We start from the raw sequence: 14,830 nt of genomic DNA on the forward strand, positions 1-14,830 counted from the left end.
TGAGCACCTGGTCGCGGTAAGCAGCAGCTGTGAGGTTTCCACGGATGACCAGAAGTCGGGAACGGTTGTTCCCACAGAAGCACCCCACACCATGCAACTTCCGCCCCCGAATCTGTCGACTTCCTGTACACAACATTGGGCATACCGTTCACGACGTCGTCTCCAGACTCTATGCCTGCCGTCCGCGAATCTGAGGGTAAACCTGGATTCATCGCTAAAGACGACTCGATTCCAGTCTCTCTGGGTCCATCGGAGGTGACGTTGGGCCCACAGCAGACGTTGACGTTGATGAAACGGCGTCAATATTGGCCCACGATATGGACGTCGAGAATGAAGATTGGCAGCCCGCAACCGATTTCGAATGGTCTGTGAGGACAGTCGACCTCTAAACATCTCAGCCCTGGTTCGTGTAGCCGGCAGAAATCTGTCACGTAGGTGACGTAGGACGATTTGACGGTCTTCTGCTCGTGACGTCACGTGGACGACCCGACCTTGGGCGATCAGAAGTGGTGCCAGTTTGTTGTAGACGACCTCGCAAGTCATACACAGTACGACGGCTGCATCCATTGCTCTTGCGACGTCAATAACTGATCTTCCCGCTTGCAACATGCCAGCGGCACGTTCACGTTGCACATTTGACAATCGTGGCATTTCAAGTACCGTTAGAACTGTGGTTTAAAAGTGTTTTTCAATTCTTGAGGCCAATGCAAACACGTGCATATGAAGAAAACTTCGATGCGAAGATCACGTGATCGACTGCACGTGCAAAACCTGATTTGGCACTAACGTCATTTGCACGACGAATGGATGGGTTTGAGTGGGTTTTGCTAACGTTTTTCTAGAGTCGAAGATAGGGATCCCATTTCGGATACATAGATGTATCATCAGAGAAAATTATTCATTATTTTCAAAATTACATTTTGTGAAGTTTCTTTTTGACTCAGTATATTTGAAAGGATGATAGTAGCGTTTCTCAGTCCACAATCAAAGTATTGAGGAGCAGTTTTATGTCATTGTATCCCAATAATGTAGATCGATGCTCATGTTGTTGATCACTGGATTGTCTGGTCCAGGCTCGATTATCTACAGACCGCCGCCATATAGCTGGAATATTGATGTGTGGAGCGTAAAACTAAACTCACTCACTCAGGGCTCCCTTTTATAATATTTTATGAACATATTTTACTAAGCGTTTTTTCTGTAAAATATGTTAATTTCAGAGTGAAGAGTTAGCCTAGAACATCCGATTTTGGATAGGATATGGTCCGACGAGGGCGTCGGGTGATATAAAGTGAAATCGGATTTAACGTCAAGAGTATTGCACTTGTAAATGAACGCGCTTGCACGTGTGTGTGTCAAGAGAGAGAGAGAGAGAGAGAGAGTTTATCCAACTAACCATGATGTCATGTCAAGTTGTCAGCCCTAGATTTGTTTACCATAGATGTCAGATTTGATTTACAATGTATGCATGTAAGAGATTTCTTCAGGTAACAATGTAATTTGATAAACGCTGCCAATCTCAATCCGAGTTGGAAACAATGGATGCTTACATGTTGTATTTTATCTTTTTCCATGCATAGTGAGAAACTCTTGACGGTTTTATAGTGCTTGCTCACTGAGCTACAAAGTACAAGTTTAACATTGGTATTCCACACAGTATAGAAACACCAAACCTATTAGAGTGGTTTTATACCCTTGAGGTGAAAAAGCGCCAGGTCGGGTAACATGTGATATCTTTTATCGTCTTCTCATAATACGCGCATCATCCCAGTCAGAAAGCTTGGCCACCCAACAGGAAGTTGACTCTTCCGATAAGCAAAGCCGCCGATTTTAGGCGATGTCGGACCGTTCTGTTGGACAAACGACGATGTGGAAGCCACTCTGTCTTTAACACGTCACTTCACATAAAGTCTTACGATTCTGAGAAGGGATGTATCCTCAACAGGAGTTGAATGCTTACGGCCTCCATTACTTTGCTGATGCTTTCTGAACAATCGGCTGATAGTCGATGGATGACAACCAACGCCTCTTGCAATAGCCCTCAATGACATGCCAGCATTCCGAATATCAATGACTTGCTGTCTTTGAGCAGTTCTCAGTTGAGGAGGCCCCCGTGTTTGCTTATCATCGACGAAATTAATGATTGATTTTCCAAGTTATCGAGCTGTACTAAAATTTGATATTTGCGGGTACACGTATATTGCAAATGATGCTCGCCTAAATGGTCGATGTATGTTGCACCTAAAGAGTCAAATTAGCCATGCATACAACGATAATTATAGGAACATAAATGGTTGTTATTGGGGTAAAGGTGACAGCTGCATGTTGCGATACTTTTTAATGTGTAAATATATGCCTGTCCTTTCGGGACCGCCTCCGTGGTGTAGTGGTTAGACCGTCCGCCCGGAGAGCGGAAGGCCGCAGGTTCGATCCCCGACCGCGTCATACCAAAAGACGTTAAAATATGGTACTTGTTGGTCCCTGCCCGGCGCTCGGCATTAATGGGTACAACAAGGACTGGTCGGCTCGGAGTCAGTATAATGTGTCTGAGTGGGGTATTCATGCTTCACTGCGGCGTGGTATCTCAGTGAGCTAGCACTATAAAACCAGCTTCAGTCTCGGCTAGTACAAGCAGCCGCACTTCACATACACGCAGACACAGCAGTCATTGACAACATGTATATCTGTCTACGCAAATGGAATACGATGTCACGAATCAGTCAAATCGCCTACCCTGATCACCCCATTCCCGCTCGTCGCCTCTTACCTGGTTGCTGAAGATCAGTTCTAACCAGGATCTTCAGGAGAAAGAACTGAAAAGATTTCTTTTTCAGATAATCTGTCTCAGTCTTGTCGTTTTTCGATCTGTTCCACACAGTTAACACCCGATCTCCTCATCTTCTGACACATTATGTCTGCAACTTCTTTGAGTGGCATATTATGGCATAGTGCCTGGTTCAGTTGTGTGTTAAGATATCTTTACCTTAAGGTATTTTCTCTATCACAACGAGAACATGTCTGGGTGAGTGAGTGAGTTTTGGTTTTACGCTGCTTTTAGCAATATTCCAGCAATATCACGGCGGAGGACACCATTAATTCCCCATGTGGGGAATCGAAACCGGGTCTTCCGCGTGACGAGCGAATGCTTTAACCACTAACAACTAAACTTGAGTGAGTGACTTTCGTTTTATTCCGCTTTTAGCAATTGAGTGAGTTTTGGTTTACGCTGCTTTTAGAACAATTCCAGCAATATCACGGCGGGGGACACCAGAAAATGGCTTCACACATTGTACCCGTGTGGGGAATCGAACCTGGATCCGACGTGACGAGCACTCAAGTACTAGGCTACCCCGCCGATCCTCACTCACTTGAAGTCTCAATGCCCTTGGTATGGGGCCGACATATAGCTGAGTGCAGGGTTAAACAACGAACAAACCTTGGGTATGGGCGAAGTAAAATTGGGCTATATTCACGTTCAATATTATTGAAGCACGTGTGCACGCCTTTGTAACTTTTAGTTGGATCCCGCCAGGTCACACCAACATTGTGCAGCAGCTGCTGACTATAACGCAATAATCTATCATCATAAAACCTGACTGGCCATCTCGTACAGACAACCCAAAGGTGACGCAGCTCACCTTCCATGAATATGGAAATACTTGTGCAAACATACACACTGTCATCATAAATCTTGCCAGAGGCTGAACAAAACCTGTGGTGTCAGTCTGGCCTGTACAGCCATTATGATCATCATAAATCTTGCCAGAGGCTGAACAAAACCTGTGGTGTCAGTCTGGCCTGTACAGCCATTATGATCATCATAAATCTTGCCAGAGGGTGAACAAAACCTGTGGTGTCAGTCTGGCCTGTACAACCATTGTGACAACGTGATGATTAATGAGATGCTACGAAATGTGTATACAATGTGACACACGTGATGCGATTATAATCTGCAGCAGAACCAATAAAAACAAATCTTGGTCACGTTTGAGGTTCAATACAGGTGTTCATGTGTACAATCCGTCGAACACTTCTGGAACGTTGCGGTCTACAAAGGACATAGCAGTAAGCTTATTTGACTAGATAAGGTCTGAAGGGACAATTCAGAATGATTTTTTCTTTTTCCAACTCATAAATCCATAAACTACCTGTCCCTCTTTAACAAATCTTGGTCACGTTTTAGGTTTAATACAGGTGTTGATGTGTACAATCCATCGAATATTTCTTGAACATTGCTGCCTACAATTGGCATAGCAGTAAGCTACTTAGACTAGATAACTGATAAGGTGTGGATGGACGATTCAGATTGATTCTCTCTTTTTCAACTCATAAATCCATAAAAATACCTGTCCTTCTTCAACTCTTTCCAGTTTCCTATGATTTGCAGCAGGAATATTCCTCCTGATATTATGAATCCAGAAATATTTCCTCCTTATGACGTCAATCCGTAAATAATCGAGTCTGGACAGGACATCTTAGACATTTACAAACATCAACTAAGCCTGACAACTCAATCAAGCCTCTCAGACAAGCATAGGTTGCTGAAGACAAATTCTAACCCCGATGATCAGAGTGAGTGAGTTGGGTTTTACGCTGCCTTTAGCAATATTCCAGCAATATCACGGTGAGGGACACCACAAATGGGCTTCACACATTGCACCCATGTGGGGAATCGAACCTGGGTCTTCAGGGTGATGATCAAACGCTTTTAACCACTTGGCTACCACTCCACCCCCGAAAATCTTAACTGAGTATGACTCATTTATCATCATGGTGTTAACTATGACTGGACTCTAATAATTTGAGCAAGCTCAATCTTGTTGGATATTTCATTTATTTATCACAATGGAATACCAATAAAAATAGATCTCCAATTTATTATTTTACAACATAAACTTCATTTGGTTCCAACTTAATTCTTTTAAGTCTAACAACTGGGCCAAAAACAGTTCTCTTGAGAAACAGCTTAGCCGCCAACGGCACATCCATATGAGTCTGCACCCTGTTTTCTGTGGAATGCTGAGGAAGATCCGAAGGTTCTGGTTCTTGTTTGATGCTAATACTTGGGTCAAATCCAGATGATTCACGATGAGGTTCCATGATGTTTGGCTCATCCTCATAGTCTGTGATTGGTTCCTGTTTACCTTTCACAGCAATGGTATCATCAGCTATTTCTGTGCTGCAGGCAGATGTCGAAGCCCTGCTGACATCAGCAAGAGCACTGTCTGAGAAGGGACAACTTGTACCAGTTTGTGTATCAGCTGCATGGGCTTCAATGTGATCTGCAAGCCCGTCCACATTGTCAAATTTGACCTGACATAAGTTGCACTCAAAGCACATACTGTCTTCTTCCTCCTCATCTGTTGTGCCTACCTGTGCATCACAAGTCTTAGTCACATACATGCACTTCTCATGATAAAGCTTGTGATTCAACAACAGGTAAGGGTTGGAGTAGTGTTTAGGGCATTCATCACAATAATATTTTCCATTCAGTATCTTACAACTGTGCAGGAAATTCTGTCCAAATACATGTCCAAATACATGACTTTTTAGTTTCTCGTTCATGTTACTGTTCTGCTTTTCTTTCACCTCAGTATCATGCGACATTTTATGTGTGAAAAGCAGATAAGGGTTGTCACATATTGCTGGGCAGATATCACACTGATACTTGCCATTGACCATTTTACATTCATTCAACCCGGGTACACTGTAGAACATGAACTTAGAATTCGCACTTGCAGCATCTCCTGCTGTGGAATCGATGACCTGGGTCTTAAGAACACCCCTGTGACTCAGTATGTGAGTGAACAGAAGGTAGGGGTTCTCGTATGTTCTATTACACTTGTCACACCTAAATTTACCCGAAGTCTCCACAACACAGTTTTGTAACCCAGGCAGGGAGTGGAAAGCTTTCATCTTTTTGTCATCGTCCAAATCTGTGAACAATAATCCCTTCTCAGTTTTGGAATTTTGTCTCTGTCTCATCGGGTTTAAAGTCTTATGGTCTGATTTTGGACCACTTTTAGGTAATGGCATATTCATGGCTTTCTGGTCTTCTTCATGAGTGTGGTTTTCAAACAAAATCAGATTTGGAAAGTGTCCTCCGCAACCATTGCAGACAATTTTCCCCCTGTCCATGTGAAAAGATCGCTTGTGTTGCTCCTCACTTTGCATCTTTGGTGTCACAGTGTAGATTCTGGGAAGCAAAGACATGATGAGTCAATCTTGCCGCACCAACCTCTATTTCAGTGACTGTGGATCTGACAAACAAGAGCGAAAGTCATTTAATGTCACAGTCTGAAAATATTCCAGCCATATCTGGCAGCCTGTAAATAATCAGATCTGGAACAGGCACTCGGATGGTGGACAGCATGAGCTACAGTTCACAGACAGGTCAAATGTTGTGAACACCTGATACCAATTACGATGTCGTCTTACAGTAAACATACAGGAAAAGCTCCAAATAAGTGGCATATTTGACAAAATAGGCACAATAAAACATCATCATCCAATATATCCTTGCTTGCACACAAATACACATGAGGAAAATATGAAAACACTGAAAGCAGTTGACAACCTTGACTGATACATGGTGTTGCTATGGTGACACTGACAGGGCCAACATCTGATTAAAATCAAAGACTATTTATTCATAAGAGTGGACCCCATTTTCTTGCAAGCTACACTCCATCTTCAGCTGTAGAGAGCGGATGAGTGAGAGAGTTAAGTTTTATGCCGCTTTTAGCAATATTCCAGCAGTATCACGGTGGGGGGCACCAGAAATAGGCTTCACACATTGTACCCATGTGGGAAATCGAATCCCAGGTCTTGGTGTGACGAGTGAACATTTTAACCAATAGGCTACCCCACCACCCCCCTTCACCTGTAAACCCAAGGTTACAAAAATTAGGAGTGGAGGCACCAAACATTCACATGATCACTCTGGTGGTTACTATGGTGACAGGGCCAAAATTTTATTAAAATCAAAGACTATTATCCTCTTGCAGTGATTTAGCATCTTACTGGATCGCGGTACTTGATATATCCGGAAGTTTTTCGGTGAGAGAGCAATTAGACGAACGAAGCCGGTTAATCCTTACCAAGGGAAAGAACTCCATCGTATTGCGGTCTTGCTATTTTTTAACTATTGGGCATGTGGTACAAGCAAATGACACTGTTAAACATTTACTTAAGAGAAGTAACAAATCTAAATAGTTTAAAATATTAAAACTTATTTAGGAATGTCATTTAGATTAGTAATATCATTATTTGTTTTTAACCAAAACATAATAATAACGCAACATAATAATATTTTGATGCCTTAAAACGTGCCATGACGTTTGTTGGGTAAAATTGCACAATACGTCACTTCCTGTTATTGTTTTAGGATGTTTTCCGGACTCCACCAAAAAAGTTCTTTAAGAAACTATCATTAAAATTTTGGCACAGTTTGTTATGAGGGAGGAGTGCAGAGAAAGGGACAGCCAGGTGTGCGAGAAAGGATGGAGACGGCACAGCACAGGCTAATGAATCAATAACTTGGTGGGCACTTGTGCACGTGCTTCTCTATACACCTGGCTGTCCCTTTCTCTGCACTCCTCCCTCGCAACAAATAGTGAACTGTGTCCAAATGTTAATGATAGTTTCTTAAAGAACTTTTTTTGGTGGAGTCCGGAAAATTTTCAAATATAAGAAAGCTGTAGGGTGTTAGTAAATGATAAACGTGTACTATTTATATTTATGTGGCAATTTTGTACAATGATAAAATTTGCAATTCATCGGTCCGTTTCTGACTCAAAGGGACTGTAGAAAGTGGTCAAATGTAACATATGTTATATTTGGGATTACACTTTCTTAGTAAAGTACAAATTCTAGTACTTTTTGAGTTGAGCCCCATCCGGGATTCGAACTCACACCCTCAGAGTCAGGCACCTAATCGCCAGCACACGAAGTCAGCCGCCTAACACGCTCAGCTACCACGACTTCCACTAGTGGATGGGGCTCAACTCAAAAAGTACTAGAATTTGTACTTTACTAAGAAAGTGTAATCCCAAATATAACATATGTTAAAAAGGTCCTAGAGGTTAGACTAACCCTAAAACCCTCACCCTTATGTTATGGCTTCTTGTCAAATCATATCACCTGAATCTATAGATATCTTTTTCCTCATCATTAAAAGAGGAGGTAGGGGCGGAAATCTTATGTAGGTCAATGCATACATAAACGTCACCAAAATAGCTCCTCTGGTTTTGAACAACGCTACTATTTCGACAGAGCCCGTAAACTCACACCTTCGGGATCCGCCATGTTATCTAAGCTGGTTACCGGCTCCCTTTGCGCCCGCTAACTTGAGAATATGCGAGATGGGCCCCAGCTTGCTTCAGTGACGCTTATCGGTGATATGCAAAGGTAAATTATCTCCCCTTTCGCTCATCGCGACAGAGGCTTGGCCTGGTTCCATGCGTGTGTACCTGCCAACTGTCACGCCTTTGGCTTGAGACTCACGCATTTATTACTCATGTCACGCTCGCACGACAAAAATGACAAATCTCACGCCAAACTGGGTTCATATGACATGCATATTTTGACCACTCGATAGGTCTGAGTACATGGTTTTCAGTGACTTTTTATATGCGTTGGCTTCAGGTGAGGTGAGGTGAAATTGGGTTTTACGTCGTGCTTGAGAATATTTCGCTCATATGACGACGTGCATGCGTGTGTATGTGTATGTGCGGCTGCTTGTACTAGCCCAGACTTAAGCTGGTTTTATAGTGCTAGCCCACTGAGATACCATGCCGCAGTGAAGCATGAATATACCCCACTCAGACACATTATACTGACTCCGAGCCGACCAGTCCTTGTTGTACCCATTAATGCCGAGCGCCAGGCAGGGACCAACAAGTACCATATTTTAACGTCTTTTGGTATGACGCGGTCGGGGATCGAACCCGCGACCTTCCGCTCTCCGGGCGGACGCTCTAACCACTACACCACGGAGGCGGTTCGTTGGCTTCAGAGGGGCTTTAGTTGGTGCCCGGAATCTCAATATATTTCCCTCTTGAATGTGAATGTGAGTTCACATGGGCCATTTGTAACTTCATTTCAGGAGGAAGAGGTGAAGTTAAACCCAAAGGCCTTTAAAAATTCACATTTGTTAAGGAATATAAGTATTAATGTTAGGTGTCTATGTTGAAGTGTCGGGGTAGATGGAGGGGTGGGGCGGGCTCTGTCCAGTGTACGAAATAGTTTCCAAATTTTGCAAGCCAGTCGAGCTAGCTATTCTGTGGAGATTTACTGGCCCGACTGGATTTTTACTAGCCACGGGCTAGCGGGCCAGTGGCTATTTCGCACGTGTACTGGTTTTGTCACGACAGAAAATGACATTTACTTGTCGTGGATGTGTTGGGGCAGGGAGACTATATATAGATTGTAGATTATTATTGGGTTATCAGCGAAATATGGTAATCGGACAACCATTGTTCAATCTGACCTGGCATCATTGCATGTGTTAGCGAATCGTAACCTAGCTGCACGAACGTCGTGTCGTCTTGGCCTTGCTATGCGTCCAATCGATGACGTGGCAGCATAAGTGGACATAAATATACAACTGGACGCTGTGGTCGCGTAATCGATTCCCCACGGTTCGTGCTCAGATGGGACGCAAGCCAGGCATACTGCAATTCAGACTCAACGCCGCAGTCTGAAACTGATTTTGCTGACGAAGCTGACATGATGCACATTGCTCGTAGATGTCTGTGACTGTCATATGGCATTGTAACGTCCAGTGACATTGAGTGAGTGAAATGAGTATGGTTTTACGCCGCTTTTATCAACATTCCAGCAATTTCACGGCCGGGGACACCAGAAATGGGCTTCACACATTGTACCCATGTGGGGAATCGAACCCGGGCCTTTGGCGTGACGCATCGGTTCCCAATTGCGCAGATCGATGCTCATGCTGTTGATCACTGGATTGTCTGGTCCGGACTCGATTATTTACAGACCGCCGCCATATAGCGGCGTAAAACAAACCCACTCACTCACTCACTTTGGCGTGACGAGCGAACGCTTTAACCACTAGGCTACCCCACCGTCAGACTACTGCATGGCCACCTATATCTTAGTTATGATGCCAGAATATGGCTGACCAAACTGACAACGTTAACAACATAATCTCCCGTCTAGATCGTCTAGGACTTGAAGACGTTGAAGAACATCTGTAGTTTCTCACCCAAACCATGAAACAATATACCCAATACAGGTCATGCTTCTGTAGAATATGTGGCGAGTCGAGATTACCACAGTTTCTGAAAATGAAGAAAGTCTCTGGTCTCCTTTTAGAATATTCTATGAACATATTTTAATTACCTTTTTTTCTGTAAAATATGTTAATTTTAGAGTGTATCGTAAGCTTGGAACTTCCGAATCTGGGTAGGATATGGCCCGACGAGGCCGTTAGGTGATATAAGGTGAAATGGGATCTCTTTTATATGAACGCAGAAGCACGTGTGTGTGCACACGCGCGCGCATCTGTTTATCGGTGTAATACCTATAACACTGACTCATGGCGGTTTTATGTCACTGAGATACTAAGTCCAAGGTTAACAGTCATACTCCACTCCACTCACAGTATAGAGACAACAAGGGCGGTGGGGTAGCCTAGTGGTTTAAGCGTTGGCTCAGCACGCCGAAGACCCTGGTTCGAATCCCCACATGGGTACAATTTCTGGTGTCCCCCGCCGTGATGTCGCTGGAATATTGCTTAAAGCGGCGCAAAACCAAATTCAGTCAGTCAGTATAGAGACAACAAACCCACAAACCCACCAGCCTTGTTTTAGTCCCTTGAAAAGAAGCACCAGGCTGGGTGAGGTGAAATGGGGTTTAACGTCGTACTTAAGAATATTTCGCTCATATGAAGACGTGCATGCGTGTGTATGTGTGGCTGCTTGTACTAGCCCAGACTTTAGCTGGTTTATAGTGCCAGCTCACTGAGATACCATGCCGCAGTGAAGCATGAATACCCCATTCAGACACATAATACTGACTCTGAGCCGACCCGTCCTTGTTGTAACCCTTTAATGCTAAGCGCCGGGCAGGGAACAACAAGTGCCATATTTTAAGGTTTTTTGGTATGACGCGGCCGGGGATCGAACCCGCGACCTTCCACTCTCCTGGCGGGCGCTCTAACCACTACACCACGGAGGCGGTTGAACCAGACCAGTTAACATGTGACCTCTTTTAACGTTCATCATCCAACTCATAGTTGAGTCTTACGATAAGCAAAGCCGCCAATTTTTGACGATGTCGGACCGTTCTGCTGGACAAACGACAACGTGGAAGCGACTTTGTCTTTAACACATGACATGGATGGATGAAGTCTTGTGTTTCTTTTACTTCGCTGATGTTTTCCGAGCAATCGGTTGATAGTCGATACAGTTGACAACCGACATCTCTTGCAACAGCCCTCAGTGACATGCCAGCATTAAAAATCTTTGAGCAGTTGTCAGTTGAGGAGGCCTCATGTTTGCTTATCATCAATGAAATCAATTATTGATTTTCCAAGTTATCGAGCTGTACTGACACTTGATATTTGCTTATTGATGGGTACACGTATTGCTCGCCTGTGATCGAAGCACATGTATATCTAAACGCAATGAATGGTGCACCTAAAGAGTCAAATTAGCCATACAACGATAAGTATGACATGAATATAAATGGCTATTATTGAGGTTAAAAGTCACAGCTGTTGCGACATACCAGCATTCCGAATATCAATGACTTGCTGTCTTTGAGCAGTTCTCAGTTAAGGAGGCCACGTGTTTGCTTATCATCGGCGAAATCAATTATTGATTTTCCAAGTTATCGAGCTGTACTAAAACTTGATATTTGCGGGTACACGTATATTGCAAATGACTGAGTTCGGTTTTTACGCCGCATTTAGCAATATTCCAGCAATATCACGGCGGGGGACACCAGAAATGGGCTTCACACATTGTGCCCATGTGGGGATTCGAACCCGGGTCATCGGCGTGACGAGCCAACGCTTTAACCATTAGGCTACCCCACCGCCCCTATATTGCAAATGATGCTCGCCTATATGATCGATGTATGTTGCACCTAAAGAGTCAAATTAGCCATGCATACAACGATAATTATAGGAATATAAATGGTTGTTATGGGGATAAAGGTGACAGCTGCATGTTGCGATACTTTTTAATGTGTAAATATATGCCTGTCCTTTCGGACTGCTGAAACTAACAGTCAGTCTTCAAATGAGCTTCTTGATGTGTTGGTGACGTCACGTTGTACATTTTAAGCGCCCTGAACGCAAGTTTAAATACAACCTTTCCAATGTTATAATGATTTAATGATCGAATCGCGAATCACTACAGTAACGGGTCCTTTCGGACGTTTTCCCTTTACTAATGTGTGAGATGTCTGTCTGGGTCATCCACTGGTTCCAACCATAAAGACCTGCGAGGTTCTGGGTTAGAATTGATCTTCAGTAACCCATGCTTGTCGTAGGAGGCGACTAACGGGATCGGGTGGTCAGGCTCGCTGACTTAGTTGACACGTCTTCGTATCCCAATTGCATGGATCGATGCTCATGCCGTTGATCACTGGATTGTCTGGTCCAGACTCCATTATATACAGACCGCCACCATATACCTGGAATATTGCTGAGTGAGGCGTAAAACTAAACTCCAATCACTACACTCTATATCCATAAAAGCAACATGAAGATTTTTGCCAAAACTTTCAGGCAAAAGAGTGAGTGAGTGAGTTTAGTTTTACGCCGCACTCAGCAATATTCCAGCTATATGGCGGCGGTCTGTAAATAATCGAGTCTGCACCAGACAATCCAATGATCAACACCATGAGCATCGATCTGCGCAATTGGGAACCGATGACATGTGTCACCCAAGTCAGCGAGCCTGACCACCCGATCCCGTTAGTCGCCTCTTAAGACAAGCATAGTCGCCTTTTGTGGCAAGCATGGGTTGCTGAAGACCTATTCTACCCTGGATCTTCACGGGTCTTCAGGCAAAAGAAAAGATCTATAAACGGTTAACTTAGTTGCTTTGTTTGTTCTTCAATGCTGTACTCAAGCACTATCCCAGCTGTATGATGGCGGTCGGTAAATACTCGAGTCTGAACCAGAAAATGCAGCGATTGACAACATGAACATCTGTCTACGCAAATGGAATATACGACGTCATGAATCATTCAATCCACCAAGCCCGACCACCCCATCCCGCTAGTCGCCTCTTACCTGGTTGCTGAAGATATGTTCAAACCAGGATCGATTCCCGACATCAGTACAAATTCACGTCCAATATTATTGCATGCATGGAGTGTTTGCCTTTAACCCTGAAAAGCTGCAGGCCCAAAGGACCTAGAACCATATAAAGTTCAGGGGCTCCCTTCACGAAGCAACTTTTACTAAGGTTAACCTTAACTCCCATTCTTTAACATTGCACTAAAGTTACATTAGCGACTTACGATCACCTTACTGCTTGGTGAAAGGAGGCCCTGATCAGAATGTGTAGGCCCTATACTTTAACATGGAAATAATACACTTAGTTATTGGGGATGAAAAAGCTGTCGGCCATAAGGACCTTCGGTAAACAAGAGCTGAGGGCCCGAGTGGTTTTCAGTCGGCTTCGGGCCTGGCGACCGACGTTAATTTCGACGATAAATGCATGCATGCATGTTTGTGCGCGCGCCTTTGAACTTTACAATGTATCCCGTGAGGTCACACCAACATTGTGCAGCAGCTGCTGAATATAACGCAATAATCTATCATCATAAAACCTGACTGGCCATTTCGTACAGACAACCCAAAGGTGATGCAGCTCACCTTCCATGAATATGGAAATACTTGTGCAAGCATACGCACTGTCATCATAAATCTTGCCAGAGGCTGAACAAAACCTGTGGTGTCAGTCTGGCCTGTACAGCCATTGTGACAACGTGATGACTAATGAGATGCTACGAAACGTGTATACAATGTGACACACGTGATGCGATTATAATCTGCAGCAGAACCAATAAAACAAATCTTGGTCACGTTTGAGGTTCAATACAGGTGTTCATGTGTACAATCCGACGAACACTTCTGGAACGTTGCGGTCTACAAAGGACATAGCAGTAAGCTTATTAGACCAGATAAGGTCTGAAGGGACAATTCAGATTGATTTGTTTTTTTTCCAACTCATAAATCCATAAAATACCTGTCCCTCTTTAACACTTTCCAGTTTCCTGTGATTTGCAGCAGGAATATTCTGACCAGATGTTATGAAGTCACATATGATTCTCTTGGAAATATGTTTGTGTTTGCCTGTTACTGCACTCAGCATTTTTCCCGCCGTATATATACCGTCAGTCCGTATATAGTCGAGTCTGGACAAGACATCTTGGATATTTACAAGCACCAACTAAACCTGACCACTCAATCCCGTCAGTTGCCTCTCAGACAAGCATGGTTTGCTGAAGACCAATTCTAACCCGGATGTTCAGAGGTGAGGTGAAAGTGGGTTTTACGTCGTGCTTGAGAATATTTCGCTCATATGACGACGTGCATGCGTGTGTATGTGTATGTGTATGTGTATGTGCGGCTGCTTGTACTAGCCCAGACTGAAGCTGGTTTTATAGTGCTAGCCCACTCAGATACTATGCCGCAGTGAAGCATGAATACCCCACTCAGACACATTATACTGACTCCGCGTCGACCAGTCCTTGTTGTACCCATGAATGACGAGCGCCAGGCAGGGACCAACAAGTACCATATTTTAACGTCTTTTGGTATGACGCGGTCGGGGATCGAACC

General features: G+C 43.9%; 1 long non-coding RNA gene across 1 annotated transcript; it reads right to left on the reverse strand.

Annotated features, from left to right (window-relative positions):
* Window positions 1–3,977: 3,977 nt before the first annotated feature.
* LOC124280379 lies at window positions 3,978–14,294 on the reverse strand. Its single transcript, XR_006899668.1, has 2 exons — window positions 14,235–14,294; window positions 3,978–4,148 (listed from the first exon to the last, which is right to left on the reverse strand). It is a non-coding gene; the product is annotated as an uncharacterized LOC124280379 (long non-coding RNA).
* Window positions 14,295–14,830: the final 536 nt, after the last annotated feature.

This window comes from Haliotis rubra, unplaced genomic scaffold, assembly GCF_003918875.1.
Source record: "Haliotis rubra isolate DU_JTF1 unplaced genomic scaffold, ASM391887v1 Scf266, whole genome shotgun sequence".
NCBI classification, from domain to species: Eukaryota; Metazoa; Mollusca; class Gastropoda; order Lepetellida; family Haliotidae; genus Haliotis; species Haliotis rubra.